General features: G+C 43.7%; 2 long non-coding RNA genes across 2 annotated transcripts in view; one reads left to right on the top strand and one right to left on the bottom strand.

The window, feature by feature from the left end:
* Positions 1–23,046, bottom strand: part of LOC310846683 — a 73,805-nt gene that overhangs the window by 33,703 nt on the left and 17,056 nt on the right. The window lies entirely within an intron of this gene.
* On the top strand, positions 10,978–14,679 carry LOC310847552. The gene is made up of 2 exons (XR_014565895.1): positions 10,978–11,075; positions 14,498–14,679. It is a non-coding gene; the product is annotated as an uncharacterized lncRNA (long non-coding RNA).

The raw sequence follows: 23,046 nt of genomic DNA, 5'->3' as shown, positions 1-23,046 counted from the left end.
AGAGCAAGCGGGGGCGGGGCTGGCGTGCATCCCGGGGACGTGGCGCCCAGCAAGGGGCGGGGGGGGGGGCAGCCACGATGGCACCCCACTGGGATCGCGCTACCGGGGCCAGTGTGCTCCCCCTGCACTCCTCTTCCTCCACCAGTGGTTGGTTCTGCTCTAAATCAAAATCTTCTGGAAACTGTTGACTAAAGTTAAAAAGTGTGATACAATCAATAGATTGTCACAGATTCTTTCAATATTATAATAACTTGTAGCTGCCTGTTAATAAATACAATGTGGCTCTTAAAAAAGGCACTGATAATTATTAAGAGCAGCAAGGGGACTCGAGTTCATGTTGATTTTTATAGAATTGCAGGCTCTTAATCTGTTATCAGTGAATCTGAAGCATACCTGTTGCATAGCAGTAAATTACTTATCAATCCCTTGGGCAGTATATTTTAATATCAGTATTATATGGTGGATGATATAAATCTTGTGTACAGTGTTATTGGCTTAAGCAGCTGCTGACTTAAAAAGGCCAGTTTAACAAGTCACCACTGTATTATGTTTAATTAGGTACAGTTTATATAATGAGGTGTTCAGTTCTAATGGAAAGGCATGCTGTGAGCAGCACATCTGCAGGAATAACTATTACAATCAGCATTGCAGAGACCCATGGAACTGCAAATTAGACTTACTTATCTAGAAATAAATTACATCCCAATGCCTTCATAAAGCTCATTAATTAATTCCACTGGCATAAAGGTCTTTTTCTTAATTTCATGTTCCATTAGCATAATAAACACAATTTGAGTTACAACAGTATGATCAGTTTAATGGATGCTATTTATTTTGGGATTTTTTATTTAAAGTCCCGGTATCGTAAAATTAACATCAATATGCTATTTGGTCCTTTATTAAAATTCCCATGGGATAACCAACACAGATGTTCAATACAGCATCATATATTTGCTGCATTTTTATGGTGCTCCTAATTGGCCATATGGAAAGGTGTTGCTTTTGGTTTATTTTTATTTTTTTAAAAAAATCCTGAAATTATAGAGATCGTAAATAAATCACAGTTGGATGGTATTTAAACTTAGGTGCATTAATCTTTGCAGAATGCTGATCTACAACGTATTTTGCCATGTAACAGGCTGCACTGGTGATCTCCAGTGTTAGTCAAACTGCGAGTCGATTGGTTGAAATCAATGGATTTAAATGCATTGATTGAAATGGGTCTAATCCCAGTATGACTGGGTTGGACATCACTCGTTTCTTTTCAGATTTCCTGGCAAATGGCCTTGGAATGCCGGGAGTTGTAGCCCAATAGCATCTGAAAGATCATAGGTTCTCCCACTGCTGCCATGGCAAATTCAACTGAACAGGGACATGGGCAAATGAGGCCAGGGACTGGAAGGGCAAAGCAGGAGAAGGGAAACACCATTCAGAAGAATGGCATGCCAGCAGTATGAATGTTTTTGCAAGGACCCCCAAAACCCTGCTGAAATTGAGAGATGCTTTTTGATCTTCTGGAAAAGAATGGGACAGGTAGGTTTGTCTCAGCCATATGGTATACCTAAGATAGGTTTTGAGAACAGGCTTCTCTCCTGACATTCTTAAAAAGAATTATAATTTATGCAGACATGGTGTAATCAGGAGAAACGCTTCCCAGCTACAAGTTTAGTCACAGATTGGTTACAATCATCTCTCTTTGTTGTTTCTCTGAGCATTTTATGCTTGCTCCATTTCATATGAGATATAACATTTGTTCGCAGCATTTGGGAGATGATCTACGTTTAATAGAGCATAAGGTTCTAGTTTTCGGCTAACAGGGCTTCCTATGGATAGTATTACATGTAATGTCCTATCAGCTTTTTATATTGCATTTTACTGTAACGGCAGGATGTCGGCGAAAATTCCAGCTCTGCCATATACACTTGCACATATATTGCAGTTACAGATATTCTTTTCATACAGTAGATCCAATTCCTAGCTAATTCTTTATTATTCCACACTAGATATACGGCCTGCTCCATGCTTGCCTTTACTCTCTTTTTGTTTGCATTCTCCACTTTGCAGCAGTAAATCTCATATTACCCAGATCTCTTAATGTTAACCAACATTAAGGTTAACTGAGCCATTTTAATGATTCGATGTATTTCTGACATATATTTTTTTGTTGGGTGTGTGCAATTCATCTTGCAAATTTGCCTTTTAACCCGAATATGACCCATTCTGGCTATGAACTCTCTCTTTCCGGTGGCGATTTCCCTTAACATGATCCTCCTCCACCTCATTATCATAACTCAAAACAAAAGTCTCAGCAGATAAAAACTTGGTATCATTGGAAGATGCCCACTCTCTTTTCTATGCCCTTTGGTTGAAGCCATTTGTGGCACCTTATAAGGGAGAACCATAAGACATCTGAGGAATAAGAAGCAAGGAATGGTAATAAAAATTAAGCTTTCATGCAGATGGCGGTGGTTTTATCTTTGTCAAATTCATTATCTTACACTGCAGAATTTGTGAAAGTGAAGTAGGAGTTTGGATCGTTATCAGCACATAAGGAGAACCATAGGACTGAATAAGAAAGAGGATGCAGAAAATGTGAACCTCAAGTCAGTTTTGAGTGCATCAAATCACCATCAGTGAGACTTAACTTAGGTTAACACTTTCAATGGGATGTTCAGCCCCATCCTATGTGTGTTCAAGATTCCATCAATGGTGTCTTCAAAATTTTTTACATATCACTTGGCAAGACAGGCAAACTAACTTCAGTGTACTGGAAGAAGCAAAGATCACCACTGTCAAATCAATGATACTTCAACATCAACTTCGCTGGACTGGTCATGCTGTTTGGATGCCTGATCATCGTCTTCCAAAGCAGCTACTCTACTCCCAACTTAAGAATGGAAAGGGACATACTGGTGGACAACAAAAGAGGTTTAAAGACACTCTCAAGGCAAATCTAAAAAGAAATGCAGTATAAGAACCAGTAATTGGGAAACACTGGCCAGCAAGTGCTCCAACTGGAGAGTAGCCTCTACCAAAGGTGTAATGGATTTTGAAGAAGCACAAATTCTGGATGAAAGGGAGAAACTTGCTAAGAGGAAGGCATGTTTGGCAAATCCTCACCGTGATCAACTCCCACCCGGAAACCTATGTCCCCCCTGTGGAAGGATATGTGGATCCAGAACTGGCCTCCACACATCACTTAGACTGCGTTCATGGAAGACAATCTTACTCAACCACGAGTGATTGCCAATGGATGTGTGTCCACTTTGAAGTGGGTTCCAGTGAGAATAATGGGAGTCATTCTTGAGTCAGCATACATGGGATTACAACCTCTACTTACAACCATAATCCGTTCCAGAGGTCCGGTCATAACTAGAAATGTACATAAGTGGAGGCACACTTTCTCATAGAAAGTACAGTGGTGCCTCGCTAGACGAAAAGAATTCGTTCTGCGATTCTCTTCGTCTAGCGGTTTTTTCGTCTTGCGAAGCAAGCCCATTGACAGCTTAGCAGATTAGTGCTAGAGCTGTCAAGCGGCTTCCAGCGATCAGCTGTTAAGCGGCTTATCAGCGGAACAGCTGATAAGCGGCTTAGCGGCTTAGGAAAAGGGCAAAAAAAGCAAAAAAAACCCGCCGGGGGACGCAAGATTTTTTCGTCTTGTGAAGCAACCCCATAGGGAAATTCGTTTTGCGAAGCGCCTCCAAAACGGAAAACCCTTTCGTCTAGCGGGTTTTTCGTCTTGCGAGGCGTTCGTCTTGCGGGGCACCACTGTAATGGAAAAATGAATTGATCCGTTCTAGACACTGAAAAACACCCCCTAAAACAGCAATTTAACACGGATTTTACTCTCTAACGAGACCATAGATCCATAAAATGAAGGCAATAATAATTTTATAGTACTGTACTATAAAATAAATAAGACAGTATTGTAGGTGAAAAAAAAATTATTATTTTTCTTACGTGCACTGAGGGTGGGTGAGCTTACCTGGCTACAAGTTGGGGGTGGGGCAAGGGTCAGTAAAGAGCTGGTTCACTTTGGCCAGGGTCACTTTTTTTTCTTGCCAGGCCAGGTTCTTCTCTGGACTTCCTCAGGTTAGTTCCTCTGCAGGGTTTGGGGCTGCAGTGCGCCCTGCTGTGCCTCTTGCAGGTGGCACCTCTTCCACAGCTTCAGGGGTGGGCTGGGGGCCCTCTCCCCAGCAGCAGAGGCCTCAGCACTGCTCCACAGCCAGCCGCGTGAGCTCTGGGCTGCTGGCAAGGCCTCTGGTTCATATCTAGAGGTAAGTTCATAAGTCGAAGCACCTACTGAAGGTCGTAACTGGAATCGTATGTAAGTAGAGCCGTACGTAAGTTGAGGTTCCACTGTACAAGTCTATTCAAAAATAGCAAGTCCCATTGACTTCAGAGGACCTTAGTCCTAGGAAACTTGGTAGCTGATTTCTGCCTTCGTCATGATGCTTCATTTCTGCTGGATCAGGGTCAAAGTCTTTAAGAATTCATGGGAAGCTATTTCAATAAAATATCAGATTCTTTCTACAGAGGTAGGTTTTCTTTTTTTAAGGACTTATGCCAACATACCTTTGAACCATAAATCTAGATGTTCAAGGAAGGTATCAAAGCAGGACCTGCGCCTATCTTTTTTGAGTAGGCTATCTGCTTTATGAAAGATCACTAAGGGAAGAATTTAACTTCTTATTCTAAATTATTCCAGATCATATCTGAAAACTGGATAAATGGTGAAAGATGGGGATGAGTGTCTTTGAGAATAAAAAGAATGGCAGAATAAAATGAAATACTGTGCAGGAGCTGACAGAGAATGGCAACCTTACAGCTGCATCAAACTATATTGTTCTGCTAGTAGAATAACCTGGATCATTGGCTGGTTTAATGATACTATCCTCCTTCACTCCCACTGTGGAGGAATATAGAGGAAGCATATAGTAAAACCCTCTTTACAAAGCATTTCTATAGCTGGAAAAGTAGAGGAGACAATTGAAACACGAGATAACTTTTTAAATATTCTTTCACCCCTTTAAGATACAAAATCTTGCAAGGACCTGGAACATTGCCAATCGCATTAGTAGTGTCACTTTAAGAAAGGCTTACTGACATTGATAACTGGGAACAACATAAAATATGAAGATATGTAGATCTAGTTAAAAAATAATTGGAGTATTTAGTGATATAGAAAGACATTGTAAGAAAAATGATGGTAGATTCATCCCCACCAGTATTTTCACATTTAAGGCATTTTTTGTACATTATTTCTAGAAATGTAAAGAAATAGAATTCTGATCTTTTTTTTTTTTTTTTTTTTAAGAGTAGCAACTAATGACAAGGGTTAGGAGTCTAGAATCTATAAATTACAACCAGCTTGGTTGCCCTGTCTCCTGGGTCCCTGAACCTGCCAGGCAACACCTCCCCCCGAAATCGCTTCATATTCAGGATTAAATGATAGAGCACCTTACAAATGAGCCCGATGTGATGGAATGGGGTGGAGAAACAGGGACATCTGTGGCATAGCAGAATTTCATTCGCAGCCAACTATTTGTCATTTTATTTGTTTGTTTTAAAAGCTTTTAGACTTTAGAGTTGCCCCTCAAAGTGGTTTTCAACCAAGTGCAAATATAATTTCATAAAACCCAACAGTAAAACTAGTAAAAACAATGAGAACATCCAGAAGCAGCTCGCTCAGTGGGGCAGAGCTGCAATGTGAGTTTTTCAGCAGCAGGGTCACCCGACTTGCCTCATTTCAGAAGTATGCTTTTTTTTCGAGGACAGGAGGCTGCCAGGAATCATTTTGTTGCCACCGTGGTTAAGAAACTGGGAACTGGAAAACCTTGCTGACCTGCAAATCACCTGGATATCTAGCAGTAGCTACTGATCTATGCCCCACCCCAATACAGAATATTTGCAGAAATGTGGGAAGGGAATGACCTCTGCTTTACCCTAATCATTGTGTGTTGAGGTCCCCAAGCCACCCCCCAAATAACTCACAACTCACACATAATTTTTGTTTAAGGTTTTTGGCATAATTTTGGCCACAACTTTATTAAAATACATAACTGTGAGTGGTTGTTTAGGCATTGGTTAAAACTACCTGTCCCTCCCCCCCCCACCTGGGGACAGAACTGACTTCTGATCTCCCTCGGAAGCCAGTAAGGGAAAACAATATTGGGGAGCAACGGAGCTGAGTCACAGTCCCTCATCACTCACCCGCATGCTCCCCAGGGCCTGCCGGCCCTAGCCCCATTCCAGGGATTTGGACAAAATCGTGGCAAGCCCCTGGATTCCTTTAATGGAATTCCCTTCTGCAGCAGCATTGGAGGGGCAGGCCCAGCCTATCCTTACCCCTCCTCCAGCCAATTTGGTAACCAATGCCTAACCACAACCTTACAAGTTGTGACAATTTGCTACGCAGGCCCGGCCAATCAGCCAATTGGACAAAATTCCTACGAAGCCCCTGCCCCAAAGGCAGACGACTCCATGACAGGCATAGCAAGGTCAACACGAAAACCATTAAACTGAGGGTAGGTGGGCGGGTGATCCGGTGCATGCAGCAAAAGAGAAAGTAGCAAGCTGCGTGCCCAGAATTTAAACATGTTAGATCCCACCCACAAAACTGCAACATGAAATTCCCATAGCAACCCAGTCAACCAATCATTGCCAGAGGTCAACTTAGCAACCCTGACCTGGCAACAGGGGTGGCTCAGGAGACCCCACCGCAACACGTGCTCTCATTTTAGGGAGAACACGCTTTATGACTTAAGCTTTCTGCATGCATGTCCTCCAAGATCTCCATAAGCAGAGGGTGATGTGCAGGTGCTTGCCATGGTCTGAATAGTTGTCACTGTGATTCAGGAAGGTGTGGCAATGTTCTGTGCCTCCCTGCTTATAAGGCCTGTGGTGCAAATCCCCTCAGTTGCTTTGGGTTGAAACAACTGGAGGGGCCACAGACAATAGCTTTCCATTTTCCTCTTTGACTGCTCAGTTGTGGCTGGGAAAAGGAAGTAGCTGGCCAATGAAGGATGGCAATCAAGTTACCTCCCTGTACAGAAGCATCTTTCAACCATTGGCTGCTTCTTTCTCCCAACCTAGCCCCGACATAAGAGATAAAGCCAGAAGGTATGGGAAGAAAGTGGGGGTGGAGTGGGGAGAAAAAATACATATGGAACTGCTACAAGACTCTAATTTCCATTGCACTCAGTTTCAGCATCTCAGCACCAAGGGGTGGTTGGTTGCCTCCTCTGTTCCAGGTACCTCCTGTCTTTTGAGTTGGGAGCTGAGCCTTGCCAACATTCTTATATGCCAGGGTTGGGCCACTGTTAGTGAAGGGTGAACTTCCCTTAGCTTCACTCAGGATTGGCTTGGTATGACTGTTTATGAGTTTTGTTGGCAACAGTTCAGAACAAGCTCATCCGTTCCCCAAGTGTTCTTTCCCAGCTTGTAATGTTGGCACTTATGTGCAGGTGTTGTTGTGCACCTATGTGGTCTTGCATCAGTTTGTTGCTGTGGCAAGAAACCATCAAGAGACGTGATTGACACAGGAAGAGAGGGGACTTGCCAAGCAACTTCGGTGGGTAGGGCTGGGTCACATAGCTACACAGAAATCTATGAACGTTTCATCAAGGATAAGGGATTCACATCAAAGAGCTGTGCATGTTTCTACATAGCAGTTGACTTCGGGCAAATGATTTGCAGATTCTAGGGGTGTGAACCAACCACAAGAGTTAGTTCAAAGACCACTTTGGTGCTTTGAATTTTTTATTTTTTTTGCTTGGATGAATTCAAAGGCTGCCCAATTCAACTTGAATGTCTGAGGCAATTTGTTTTCTTGCACCTGCATTCACTATTGGGAATTTTTTTAAAAAATAATGGCTATCACCTTTCCCCCCTTTTGACCAAAGTACATCAAATTTACAGGCACGGTACCCCTCCAGAGTGGATAAAAGTCATCGTATTTCAGGCAAACAGGTCCAGGGGATTTTGTGGTGGACACCTCTAAAATATGACCCACCCACACCTGCAAAAAATGATCTCAAAACATAATAATTTTGGGTTGGCATCAGATGAAATTTGCAGGCAAGCTCATCTCTTCTGAGAGCATGAATCCTGCCAAATTTCAGGAGGATAACTTTGGTGATTTTGTTGCATGAGTAGCTGTTGCTCTTGTAAGGTCAGTGCAACAGGGATAATTTAATCTCTGGTAGTGTTTTGTGGACAATTCTCTGACGGCCATATTCTCTACTAAATTTCCATTTTCAATGGTAGGCCCACATGCAATGCATTGCAGTATCCAGTTAAGAGGCTACTGGAGCAAAGATTACTGCAACATTATCTTGTCCAGGCACAGCCATAGAAGGAAAATGAGTTGAAGGTAGTATAAATAATGAGGCCACCTGGGGCTCCTGTGACAATGCTGGATGATAAGTCCCAGGTATGGAGCCACTTACCCACTGTGCTTGTCAGAATTTAGCCTCCTTGGCCCGTACCCAGCCCATTACTGAATCCATGCATGTGCACAGCTTCACCTGACTCTGATGGTATGAAGGACTAGAGTTGAGTGTCTTCAGCAAACTTCATTCCAAACTCTGATGATGACCTCACCCTGCAGATTCACGTAGATATTAAGGAGCATGAGGTACAGTGGTACCTTGGGTTAAGTATTTAATTCATTCCCGAGGTCCGTACTTAACCTGAAACTGTTCTTAACCTGAAGCACCACTTTAGCTAATGGGGCCTCCTGCCGCTGCCACACCACTGGAACACAATTTCCGTTCTCATCCTGAAGCAAAGTTCTTAACCTGAAGCACTATTTCTGGGTTAGCGGAGTCTGTAACCTGAAGCGTATGTAACCTGAAGCATATGTAACCTGAGGTACCACTGTACTGGAAGGAGCCTTGCAGGATGCCACAGCACAACCGCCAGGGAGATAAGCAGACACCTCCAACCCAGTGCTTCTCCCTGACCCTGACCCTAACTCTACAGGTAGGAATGGAACCCCTATATCACTGTGTCCCCAATGCCCATTCTACAGAGCTAATCCAGTCTGAACCCAGACAGGACTGGATCTAGCTAATTCGCTTTATCCTGAATTTGATTACCCTCTCTCTTAAGCACCTTGACCCCAAAGGGTATATTAGTGACTGGGTGACAGTTATTACAATCTTCTCCAAAGAGAGTTTCTTAAGGAGTGGCCACACAACTGACTTTCTTAAGGCAGTTGACACCACACCCTCTTGCAAAGGAGCACCCAGCACCTCTTGGACCCACCAAATCAATCCCCTCTGGCTCTTGCTTAATAACCAAGATGTACAAAGTCAAGCATACAAGTAGTTGTCCAAGCTCCTTCCGGAACTGGTGCTTGATCCAGAACATAGCTTAGTATTACAAACCAGGAAGTTTGGAATTTTGGTGACATCAGCAGCCAAGTCCAATAATTAAACTAGATTTTTAGACACAAATACAGAAGCGTATCTTTCTATTGTTCCTTGCATAAATATTTTGTGTGTGTGTTTGAGGTGCTATATACATCAATGAAATGTATTCTTAAAAAATAATAATAATAAGCAACACAAATAGTTGATTTTGAAAGTTAGAGTTTATAGAACTTCACATATGACAAAGTGCTGCAGTTTTCCAGTGTCTGGATTCTGTGATGTAAATGTTTGTGGAAAAAATGGTTTCACATTGAAGGGCAAAGCTACCATTGCTGCATTCTTGTGGAATCGTATAAAAGGGTGATCATTCAGTTTTTCAAGAAAACCTTGGTACGTGGTTTTGCTACCTTAAAAATATATAACTATTGTACAGTGCAAAACAAATAAGAACCTTAAGGGAAAACAATGTAGAAGAATGTGACTGTTTTTGTTTATGTCAAAACCACTATCTTACTACAGTGGTACCTCTGGTTACGTACTTAATTTGTTCTGGAGGTCCGTTCTTAACCTGAAACTGTTCTTAACCTAAAGCACCACTTTAGCTAATGGGGCCTCCCGCTACTACCGCGTGATTTCTGTTCTCATCCTGAAGCAAAGTTCTTAACCCAAGGTGATATTTCTGGGTTAGCCGAGTCTGTTACCTGAAGCGTATGTGTCAGAGCCGCCCCTAGGTCCCAGCTCACAAAGGACCAACGCCCGGCTGTAGTTATTTACAAAAGTCTTTATTGAAGTTCAGTTTCCATTTCAAAGCCGGAGCGTGCTGCTCTACGTCTTAAAGTCTAGACCGGCGAAGTTCCGTCTGAGTCTCCTCCCCCCTGACACCAGTTTAAGACCCTAGCCTTGCTCCACCTCTTCCTTAGCTCCTTCCTCCTCTGGGCCCTCCTGCCCGCTGGGGTTTCATCCTTTCTGGACTCTTCTGACGCTGACCCCCCTGATTCTTGCCCCTCCTTCTGGCGGGCTTTAGGACCTGGTTCCCTATCCGGGCTACCTGCTGTGCCGCTCGCCTGTACATTTGAACTTGGCGCGCGCGCGCGTAGCCGGTAACCTTCCTCTCGACCGTTCCCTCGCTCTCCGATGGAGGCGTGGTCAATCCTGACTCATCTTCTCTCGCTGGTGGTGAATACGCTGGCCCTGATACCTGGGACTCTTCCCCCCCACTACGCTCTGGAGGGGAAGCTGGTCCTGATTTCCAACTGCTGCTCTGGGAGTCCCCGCTGGCCCCTTGCTTCTGGGGTGTCCCCCTTGGGGCCCCCCTTGCCCTGGCCATCGGCGCCCCCTTCTGTGAATCTTCCGATTCGCTGGAGAGGCTCATGGAATCTCTCGGGCTACTGTCCTCTTCTCCTACGCTCCCCTTGGATTGCTCCCCCTCGCTCTCCATCTCCTCCCCTCCCTGCGCTCACGCTGCGTCCCTGACAGTATGTAACCTGAGGTACCACTGTATTTAATAAAAATGTAAGAGTGTCATTACACATCAGTAGTTTGTGTAGTTGCCAAAAGATGCCAATGCATAATGCCGTGTGACAAAACAATTCTGAGAGCTGCTCACCTGCTGCTGGCCCATCACAGCAATGAGTGAGGAGGTCAGAGATGGATGGAGAAAGACAGGCATCCAGGCAACACAATGGCCCATGAGAGCAGGTAAGCAAACAGGCCAGCAGCCCAGGCAGGTGACTGAGTGGTTGACCTGGGAGGGTGGGTGGGGCAGATGGCCCAGGCAGGCAGGTGAGCAAGTCAGCAGGTAGCCCAGGTGAGCAGGGTGGGTGGGTGGCTGACCCAAGTGAGCCACAGAGCAAAAGCAAGGGTAGTCCAGGATAGTCCCCCATCAACCATCATGCTTTGCTGTCACTACCCACTGCTTTCCTCCTCCTTGCCCTCCACCACTGAGACTGAAACAGTGACACAGGTGTGAGGTGGGCAATATGAATAGCAGACAGGAGGAGGTCTAAGGTGACTGGTTTGGGGGCAAGCTGTAGGGGCAGAGGTGGTGGTGATCTGGGTGAGCTGTAAGGTTTGGGTGAGAGGTAAGTAGTGGTTTGGGCAAGGTGTAAGGGAAGGGGGTGGTTTGGGTGAGCTCCAAGTGGGGTGGGCAAGGTCTAAAGGGTGGGTGAGCAGCCCCTAGGCTATACATATTTGATTGGAAATTACAGAAGTGACTGAAATGACAGGGGAAAAGGAGGACTATTAATTCAAAGGTCTGCAGTTATACCCAGATCTCTTCAGTAGAATCTCTCTCTCCTCTCTCTCTCTCTCTCTCTCTCTCTCTCTCTCTCTTTCTTTCTTGGTGGGAGGAGATAAATTTCTATTTTATGGAAGCTCCCTTGCCCTTTAATGGGAAATATTTATCCACTATAATACAGCCATGTTTAAAGATCATCCAGAACGACAGGTGTCCCCTTTTACCTAATGGAAAATACATTCCTCCTGTTGTTTATGCCTCGATCGCCAAACCTCAAGGTAAATGAACAAATTACTTCTCCACTTCCGTGTGAAGTGTGGGGAGTTATGGAAACAACATACAGAGCCTTATTGTTGCTTTGGGCTTCATACCACCTATTGAGTTGCTCAAGTCTGCTGATTTTCCACACTTGTTACTTAGATAAATAGATGATTTGAAGAAAAACAACAAACCATCAGGCAGCAATACCCAAAGAAACTCCGACAGTAAAACAAGTCTGTTGATCTACAGGCCCGTGTGACCTTTTGTATTTGCTGAAACAGCCTGTTTTAATTACTAATGGATACGGTTGCACTCCGATAAACATTACTGACGATTGAAAACAGCACCTTTATAAGCAAAGGATTTGTAGAAATTTAATCTCTGCAGCTTGAACTCAACTCGGAGTATTATAGCAAGAACAAAGTAACCCCTTGAAGAAGTTAATGGACAACTAAGTGGAATGGCTACATGTGTCATACACTGAGTAAAGAGGGACTGACAAAAACCCATTAGTGCCTGAAGGGGAAAAGCAAAGGCAGAAATTCTATCACTTCCAGATGAGCCCTCCTTGCATCTCCCCAAACTCTCTATTAGAATGACAGGGAAGAGGGAGGGCTATTAATCCAAAGGTCAGTGCAATTATACCCAGATTTCTTTTATTGAAAAGGCGCTGGAAATTATCTAGAATGTGAGTGTTCCGAATGGAAGAATTGATACTTTTAAAAATCCCATTTCAGTGGCTTGGTTCTGAAAGTAACAATTCTACCTGTCATATGAAAGATGGGGAAGGGAGAGGGCAAGAAGTAACTTTCCAGTCTAGACTCTGGTTGAACCGCAACGTAAAAAGGAAAAGCACTTGATTTTCCGTCACTCAGCACACTTTGGGAAAATGTTTCACTTATATTGCCCTCCATATGAATTGCTCTTCCTTATCTTGAGTGATGACATCATTAGTTAGCCAAATTGGGATTGGCTGTGTGGGATTGTGACATCATCTCCTTCAGTGCATGGTCTCTGGTTGTTTTTGAGAATCCCACCTAATTAATGCAGGAAGTGGCAGCCAGTTACCAAGATTGGTATCGAGACACCAACTGTTGTTGTTGTTGTTAATTTCATTTCCATACCGCTTCATATTTTTAAAAGGGAGGAATCTCAAAGCGGTTTACAACCTACATTAAAACATCAATGAAAACAATCCAGAACAAAACATTACTTAAGAAAGTCAAATATAAAGTATACATTCAAAGCAACATAATTAACAGTTAGGGTTAAGTGATGATGCTCAAAGGGTGATTATTTGTGTGAGCATTTCTACCTACCAAAATGAGAAGCTGCTAACCCAATATTGAGCTTGGAGACTATTCAGTACAGCTCTAGACTGAATCTGGACCATTCAGACTACGAGATAGATCACGTCATTGTATAAATGGTGAGAAAACCAGGGGTTCCTGATTGAAGACCCATAGGATCAGAGCCATCTCAGCAACACAATTAGATTCAAGAGCGTTCGTATGGTTTGTTCTCCTGTCTCCTGCTTCATCTCTCTTAGTCTTTTAATCCTGTGGGACAGTTTCTCTTTGCTTGATCTGAGAACACTGCCGCTTGGGGACCTATTCCCAGTGCATGAAAGCACCCACCACTTCACCACAAGAGGAGTAGCCAATGTGATATCTTCTCATAGTTGTTGGACCACGTCCCATCAGCACCAATCAGTTTGGCCAATGGTCAGGGATAATGGAAGTTGTAGTCCATGGGTAGGCAAACTAAGGCCTGGGGGCTGGATCCGGCCCAATTGCCTTCTAAATCCAGCCCGCAGACGGTCCAGGAATCAGTGTGTTTTTACATGAGTAGAACGTGTCATTTTATTTAAAATGCATCTCTGGGTTATTTGTGGGGCATAAGAATTCATTCATCCCCCCCCCCAATATAGTCTGGCCCCCCCACAAGGTCTGAGGGACAGTGGACTGGCTCCCTGCTGAAAAGGTTTGCTGACCCCTGTTGTAGTCCAACAACTTCTGGAGGGCACCATTATGGTTTCCCCTGCATGACAACCTTCTCTGTAGGGAAAGGTATTGATGTTGGTAGCTTTAGCTTGCATCTGGTTGCTGGGATCTTCCTAGCGGCTGCCAGTGAGGCTTTAGACCCAGTCATGGCACTGAGGCTCTTCTTGGGGTTTTGGTAAACAGTCATTGCCCAGAAATCAGGGCTTAATTTGAGATGATGTTGATGTGATGCCTTGGCCCAGTATACCTGAAGGAGTGTCTCCACCCCCATCGTTCAACCCAGACACTGAGGTCCAGCTCCGAGGACCTTCTGCTGGTTCCCTCACTGTGAGAAGTGAAGTTACAGGGAACCAGGCAGAGGGCCTTGTCGGTGGTGTCGCCCACGCTGTGGAACGCCCTCCCATCAGAGGTCAAGGAAATAAACAACTTTCTGACTTTTAGAAGACATCTGAAGGTAGCCCTGTATAGGGAAGTTTTTAATGTTTGATCTTTTATCGTGTTTTTAATATTCTGTTAGGAGCCGCCCAGAGTGGCTGGGGAAACCCAGTCAGATGGGCAGGGTATAAATTATTATTATTATTATTATTATTATTATTATTATTATTATTATTGTCTTACAGAACTCACTGACTTTCAGTGCAGTGTATTCCCATGCAGCTGAGCAAGCTTTCAAAACCTAACCTGCCCGAAAGAAGCGAATCTCTTGTATTCCCTTGTGATGCCAATAGATCTGCATTCCATTTCATACAATACAGTGGTTTTGAGAAGAAAGGATCCTAATAGATGTTTGCAATTTTAAAAAGGCCCTCATGATTTTGCTTTTAAAGTTCCATGTTCTGAAAACAGGGTTTGGTTTTCAATATGAAGACTCCCCCCCCCCACTTCCCCCATCCTTTTGGCAGGAATCATGAAAAGACAATTTTGTATAGATAGAGCATATTTTCCTCAAATGGCACCGTTGTTGCTTTATGTGGCCTCTGGCAGCTCTGGCACTAAGCCTTTCCCCCGCACAAATCAGTCGAGCATAATGTTTCCTCCAACTTATTATGGGACAGCAGAAGTAGCTGCAATCGGGACACTTATTATCTTGAATTCCGAGGACAACAGGATCATTTCAGGGCAAGGGCACAACCCATTACTCAGTAATTTTCCTGATTGCAACCATACCAAATAAATAAATACATCTTCGAAACTGTGTTCATTATTAACACACAGTTGCTGCTACTGAACCCCACTCCTTGTATATTCTGGGCCCTGGTCTGCTGTCACATTTGTTGAGTAGTGTGAGAACCACTGTGGCCCAGTGCTCATGCTGAGGTTGGATAGCCATGGGTCATGGATGGTTTAGTTGAGATTCCTGCATTGCAGGGAATTGGACTAGATGACGCTCAGGATCCCTTCCAACGCTACAATTCTATGATTCTATAAAATACACAATAAAAAACAACTAATTCAAAAACGAAAGGCAAAATGTTAGCTAGTTAACAACTGATGGCAATCAGTGCGGGGTATAGATGAAACTCCCTTGTTCCAGAGTCTGGGCACAGTTACAGAGAAGACCTGTTCTATCACAATCAATTAAAAGTATTTTTTTTTTTTGTTCTGTGTTAAAAATGCAATCTTTCCCCTCTTTTTTTGGAGAGGGGCGTGCTGTAAAATATGCAAATCTGTTCTAGGAAATGAGTGATTGCTTACTGTGCGTAATAGATACCTAATTGCCGAGTGCTCTAGCTCAGTGGTTCTCAAACTTTGTCTTTGTGAGCTTTCCACAATAAACTTGTTGAAGATTCCCCAGGGATAATAAGAGGGCCGATGAACCATTATGCTAAGTACTCAACAGGACAGTGCTCTTCTCCACCTGATATTCCTGCTACGCTGTCATTATCTGGGAACTTTTCAGTGTGAAAAGCGTGCCTGTTTTGTTCCCTGCACTTTTCTCTACAACAAAGGCTCCTTCCGCCCTCGGACTTTCATTTTGATGACCAGGAACTCTCTCTTAGGCCTGTGAATTCCTGCATGCCCAATGAACAGATTGTGTTGGACCAATGTTAGACCACTTTTAAATAGCTGGCTTCCCATACTTGTCAAAAACTGAGAGAAAGGGCAATATAAGAGTGCAGTGGAAGGCAGCGTCACTGCCATTTACCAACACGGAAACATATAGGGATCTGTTTACTTATGTATCCTTCCTGTTTTCATAGGAACCTGATATTCTATAGTTCTACTTCAGCTTTCCCCAACCTGGTGAAATCCAGAGATTTTGAAATTCTAGTTCCATCTGTTAGAATTCCTGATCTATGACTGCAGTCATAGGATTGTTGTCTTTCACATGACGGTATATGTTTTGACTCTACAGAGTGGGAAGTGACAGAGACAGGATGTTTGTGTTACTGTGTTCCATGAAGTGGGACTATTGTCCTTTGTTCTTTTTCTCTTTGCTGTCTGATGCTAGAGAGAAAGGGAGCCATGTTGCAGTGCTCCATGTGTGTTTATATGTAAATAAAGTAGATTAGCCAAAATGCTGAGTTGCTGAGGTCTGTTGGGCAACTGCGAAGACTCTGCAGATCCCTAAGTGTGCCAGTGTTGGTCGCTGTGATGTTTGGGCAGAAGAAAGCTTTTGAAGCTCCTGAACGATTAACCAGGAGAGAGGGAGCATGCCAGTTGGGCATGTGTCTCTGCCAAGGTCCTACTCGAGTGTAGGCTGAGCTCCTGACACCATCATCCCTGACAATTAGCCATGTAATCTGGGGCTGATGGGAATTGCAGTCCAGAACACCTGAAAGGCACCAGGTTGGGGAGGCTGGTCTATGTTGTCCGGGGCTGCTGGGATCTGCGGACAACTGTTCCAGGTGTTAAACCACTGAACTGAAGGTGGCAGCTTCTTGGTAAGGTGTCCTCAGGCCCTACCACCCCAACTGGCCACGAGAGGAAAGTTTAGAATACAGCTTCCTCTCCTAGTGAAGTCTTGCCTTGAGCAAGGTTGTCCTCCAGTTCTGATCCCAACTCCCAGCTTTGTCCCATGGCTCCTGGTTTTTGGCTCACCTCAGACTGCTACCTGCAGCCTCTCATACACTGTCACTTCTACAACCTGTACCCAACTACAGTTTAGCATAGGTGCTAAGCATCCTTTAGTAAAATTCTCTACCCCTCCCCGCTGCAATTGCTAACTGCCCCAGACACCAGTGGTATGCGGTGAAATTTTTCCCATGGGAACAGTCCAGAGCTGCCAGCTTGCGAGAGTGATGGAAGGGGCGACATTGCAACATCCCGACATCAAGTGTGTGAGCATCGTGCCTCCCTATGCCAGGCAGAAGCTTCCTGGGCTTTGGGAAGGAGTTGCCAGGCCTGTGACAGGACACTGGAGCCCTCCTGCCTTCTTCCCAAAGCTGGGTGGGCTTTGGAAAAGTGTGGGGAAGGGCTCTTGGACCCTTTAGGGGACTAGCCTAGTCCCCGTGCTCCACTGACTGCACAGTGGGTGGAAAGAAGACACACATGGGTGGAAAGGCAGAATAAAAAATCATTCTTAAAAAGAAATAAATGCATCTAGCAATGTTTGTCTATCTGACAGGCAGATGCTGTCTAAGGGGGTCTTTCCTACCCCTGTTTTTAAATGGAGATGTCTTTACCTGTGCATGCAGGGACCTAACAATTGTAACCATACCCCAAAGCATATGCTTTGCCACTGAGTAACTGGCCTTCTCCTCAGTATCAGCCTAAAAGCATAATTTAAAACTTAACTAAGAAGTGGTTTGAATTGTGATTTTGTGTGTGTGTGTGTGTGTGTTTGTATGTTAAGAACCACAACTTTATCAACAAATTGATTTTTGCAACTTCTTGTGTGCAAAAAACCCGAGGACCGCTCTTATTTAATTTCACTTTGCTTTTGGAAAATAAAAAATAAAAAATGAGAATTTGAGTCTTTTTTTTTCTTTTTCTTTTTCTGGCAACAAGGGTTACAACAAAAGACATTGATTTTGGCACCATAATGGCAGCAGGCCCTTTTAAAATTTCAAAATAGGATAGAAAGGAGAAATTATTACTATTTCTTCAGATGTCAGATATACCAAGGCAGGAAAGAACACCGGACACTGATTTTATTTTGCTACAATCTGTCACATGCCTTTAAGTACAAGTGGAAAATGGAGACAATTGAAATGGGTTTTCACCTCTCTTAAATGTTCCATTTATGTCATTTGTTGACCACCTGTCTCCCCACAACATGTTGTGGCATAAGTCAACTTGACTGCACAATGTCACTAGCATGGCATGTGCACTACTGGCCATTTTAATGGGTTCCTCCCCCCACCCTAGACTGGGGTGGGGGGTAGCCCTCCCATCTAAACCTGCAGTTCCTAGTGGAGGTACTTGCTCAAAAACAAGTCAAAGCTTCTTAAGAAAGAACCACCCAAACAAGTAGTCCTCAAATTTTTCCCACCCAGTGGACTATGTGAAAATCACTGAGAGTCTTGGTGGGCCACCTAAAGATTTCTCTACCTTTTGTAGCAATTGTAAAGTGCTGTGCTAGATTGCTGTATGATTTTGAATTGCATTTTTACAGACAGGGCCGTCTTACCCATAGGTGCTAGGGGTGCAGGGCACCTGGGCACTGGGCTCTCAGGGGTGCCAGGCCGAGAGTCCAGGGCCCGGGAGTTGAGTCTGGGGAAGAGCCCGCCCATTGGTCAGAGCGCTGCAGCGGGCTCTTCTGCTGCAGGCAGCTCTGCGCTCTGAGTTGAGGGGTGACCGAGCCAGCAAGATGCTGGGGCAGCCAGCTGGCTCTGCCCTCCTGCGCGCCTGGGACTGGGCAACCTGGGGGGGCACCGGGTGGATCTTTGCACCCCGGTGCTGCATATGCTTAAGACAGCCCTGTTTATAGACATGCTCTGGATCACCTGAATGAAGCATGTGGACCACAGGCTGGGAACCCCTAACACGAACTTTTAATTTTAAGATAACAGCACAAATACATAGGTGTCTATATTTTCATGCATAAAATATTATGTGAATATTGCTTTGTGAAGTTATGCTGATTTGGTGGGAGTAGGGTATATTATTTTAATATAACTAGAAAAATATTAACCTAAGGTGTGTGTATGTGTGTGCACACTTTAATACAAAGTTATTCAAAACAGATATTCATGTTCTTAACTGGCACAGTGGTGACACACACACACACACACACACACCACCTAGCACTATGCTGTCCTGTGAACTTTCCTAATATGCTTCTTAAACATTCCTGTAATGTGCTTATAGGAAAGGTTTGAGCAGTCTGTAGGGACAAACAATTTGAGTCTGAAGAACATTATGGAATAAAGGGGGAAATTAACTTGGGAAAGTAGGAAGCCATCTTGAACCAAGTGAGACCATTGATCTATCTAGCTCAGGCATGGTGAACCTTGGGCCCTTCTGATGTTGCTAAATGATAACTCCCATCATCCCTGGCCGTTGGCCATGCTTGCTGGGGCTGATGGCAATGGTGGACGTGGGTACCCTGGTGTCTTGCGCAAGGCCAAAATTTGGCACCCTCTCCCCCCCTCACTGACTTTCCAAAGACATCTATCCCAGATACCAGGCTTTGGGATGGCGGTGCAAGGGCTCTGGCAGGGTCCTTGAGCCCTACCACCTCCTTCCCAAACCTGGGAAAATGCTAACTAGGTTTTGGGAAGGACTAAGGACTCTGCCAGAGCCTCACAGCTCATTCCCTAAGCCTAGTGCCTCACTTACCGGGCTTTGAGATGCCCCCCACCTTCAGCTCAGTGCCCAATTACACACCACTCTGCTCCTGCTGATGGGAGCTCTAGTTCAGCAATATTTGGAGGGCAAAAAGTCCCTCATACCCGAGCTAGCTGAACAGTGCCTATTCTGTTTGGCGGGGTCTCAAGGATTTCTATTCCAAGAGTGGAGACAGTAATGATAGGGCTGGGCAAGCTGCACTACCTGGAAAGCTGACCCAGCAAAGGCAAGGGATGGAGCCAGTGTGGTGTAGTGGTTAAGAGCGGTAGTCTCGTAATCTGGGGAACTGGGTTCGCGTCTCCGCTCCTCCACATGCAGCTGCTGGCTGACTTTGGGCTAGTCACACTTCTTTGAAGTCTCTCAGCCCCACTCACCTCACAGAGTGTTTGTTGTGGGGGAGGAAGGGAAAGGAGAATGTTAGCTGCTTTGAGACTCCTTTGGGGAGTGATAAAGCGGGATATCAAATCCAAACTCTTCTTCTTCTCCTTCATGTGTGTACCCAGTCCATGAAGGAGAAAAGCAAGATCACATCTCCTTCTTCCCATGTCCTCATGTTCAACAGAACATATGGAAAGGGAAGCCTATGTCTATAGAGGTGCATGCAGGGTTGGGAACCGTGACCAGCTGGGATTCCTGATCACATGAGATCCTATGTGTACTGGTTGTCTTTTCCAGACATTGTGTTGATTGTGCAAATGTCTGGCACAGGGTGGTAGGAAGGTGTTGGGGGTAGGCTTGGAGGCATGAATCCACTTTCTCTTCCATGTCCTGAAAATACATATGGATGGAGATCAACCTTAAGGATTGCAGAAGATCTGAGAGGGGTTTTGGAATGTGTTTGCATTCAAATTTTTGTTTGTTCCTTCATTCTCCCGCTTTCCCCTTTTAGTCTCTTCCAGGGCCTTTCTGGAAGACGGTTAAATTGTGCAAGGAATTTGTTCTCTTAACATGTTGCTCAGTTGTTATGGACAACTCAACACTTCTCTCTCCCCCCCCCCCCAAATACTATTGTGTATAAATCCTATGACAATTTGAGCCAAGTGACACACAAATCTTCTGTGAACAGCTCCTCAACTTCTTGTCACTTATTTTTTTTTATTGCTAATGGATTTTTAAATATTCCATTTTCTACACATTTTTATTTGGTAGAATTAAACAGCGTGCACGAAGTACTTTAACTTGACTTTGATGTACACCATTTATCTGAATGAAAGATCAAGCCTTTTATTTACATGTTATGGATCAATTGCCTTTTAAAAATCTAACCCATTAATATTTCTTTCTTTTTAAAAAATAAAAAAAATCAATCACTGCGCTCAGTCACAGGAAGAAAGACATTCTAGAAGGGATCAATTTAAAATAAAATTGCATCGTCCAGACACAACCGATGTGGGGAGAAAGCAATATGATCTGTTCAAGTGTGAATAGGTACATATAGAAGGCCATATGAAGAACCAAAATTGCAACAGAACACTGAGCCTTTCAGGGTTACCCAGTTTCATCTAACTTTCTCCCATTGTTTCTTTCTTTCCTTTAATGAAAAGCAGCCATGGAAGGCTGCACTCAGGAGCAGAGGATGGAGATGGAGGCTTGCATGACTTTCCCCCTATCAGCTGTTTTCCTCTATTAGAACCTATTTTCCTGTGAGATACGAGAGAGAAGTAGTTGGGGCAGGAATGGCCCTGCCTCACACCTTTCTTGGGTGTTTTTGTCTGGCTGGTGTATGTCCCTGGACTCGGACGATGCTGCTTACTTGCCTGAATTGCAACTAGAGAGGGGTTTATGAAGGAACTAGACTTCTGTACAAAGATGTTGCTCTGACCCCTTTTTCCTTTTGCTTTGCCCACCATTGGCAAGTGGCTCCCAGAATGTTTCCCAGAATGCAATGTGGTCGTTGTGTTGAAAATGGTTCCTCAGCCCAGCGCTACGGGGGTGATTCCAATTTGGAAAACCAATATTCCAAACAGCATTGTGTACCACACCAGGATAGCATGTGCCCATTTTTGGCAATACATTTTTGATTTTTTTTATGGTTCTCTAACAAAAAGGCCTTGCTGGAGGAGGCGGGGGGAGTAGATTGACGACAGCTTAATGAATTAAATATGTGCCCATTTTTAAGCACAGCACAGTTTCCAAACTGTTGGCTCAGGTAAGTTTCTCATTAGCAGACATTTGATGATTACATGCCTAGGATGAAATAACCACTTTTTTTGAAAAAAAAAACCCAACCCAAAACAGACTCTAATATCTTATGTGAAGGTCAAGCTCATAGATTCGAGTCCTTAATATTCTATCTGACATTCTCATTTTCTGAAGTATGAGTCTTTAGATACATAAGTCGTAGATACTGTAGTATTGTGAAAGCTTCTATGAACAGCATTGCAATTAGGTATATCGAAAATCTCCTTGCCGTGACACAGATGTGAAAAGTGGACCAAAGTTACTTACTACACTCATGTTCCTGTAGTAGCATTGTCTATTTCCAGGAAAGTACATTGTCTGTTTCAAGGGAACAAGCATTTTTAGATTAGAAACGAAACGATCACACTAATGCAAGGCTTCTGACTTGTGACTGAATATGAATTGTGTCGTAATCCAATGTATTAGCAAAACTGAGGCTATGGACTCCTTCTAAAAGGCTTAATCTTACCTATTGGCTTATTTTGTTGACTTCTTTGAAACTATTGCTTCAAAATGGAGGAAATGCAACTGTTGGGCCTAACTATGTCAAATGAGTTGATTAAACAGAATGAAAAGAAGAGAAAAGCCCCTTCATAACTTATTTTCTTTGGGAAAAAACCCCCCTGTAAAATAGCTTCTTTTGCATTTTCCTATTCAAAAATGTCTTCTAATAAAAGTTTGAAGTCTTCAAATATATTTGCCCCTCGAGCAAACTTTTTTTCATTTAATATTGTGTCTGTTAATTAGTGTTTCAAATTTGCAAATTCTTTATTGGTTTATATCAATGTAATACCCAAAGCTCATCTCATTGCCAGATTTGAATGAAATATGATCCTGTTTATTCTATTAAAATGAAGGCTGGAAACTGTTACCCAAATGCCACAGGAATTCTTGCCATTTTCTCATCAAATTCCTCATCAGATTCCACCCCCCCTTTTTTGTTAAAGTCACATTGTTTTAGATTTTTGCGCCTTGGCATTTAAATGAAATTCAATGGGCCCCACTGGAGAAAAACATCTGCAGGGACATATTGTACATAATCTCCATTCCAATCAAGCAGGAGTGTACTAGTGTAATGGAAAAGATGCTTATTCTTACTCCACTTAGATTTACTGTGATGTGGCTATTGAGTCAATCTGTGTGAAAGAACATCTAGCAAATTAAAGTTAGAAGAACAGGGGGGCGAAAAAGTATTTCCCACCCCTAAGTAATCAGCTTCTTACTTCGTAAATAGTATTAATCTAAGACAATGACT

The sequence above is a fragment of the Podarcis gaigeae genome (assembly GCF_964106915.1).
Source record: "Podarcis gaigeae genome assembly, chromosome: 6".
Taxonomy (NCBI): domain Eukaryota; kingdom Metazoa; phylum Chordata; class Lepidosauria; order Squamata; family Lacertidae; genus Podarcis; species Podarcis gaigeae.
This window is presented reverse-complemented; position numbering and strand designations above follow the sequence as displayed.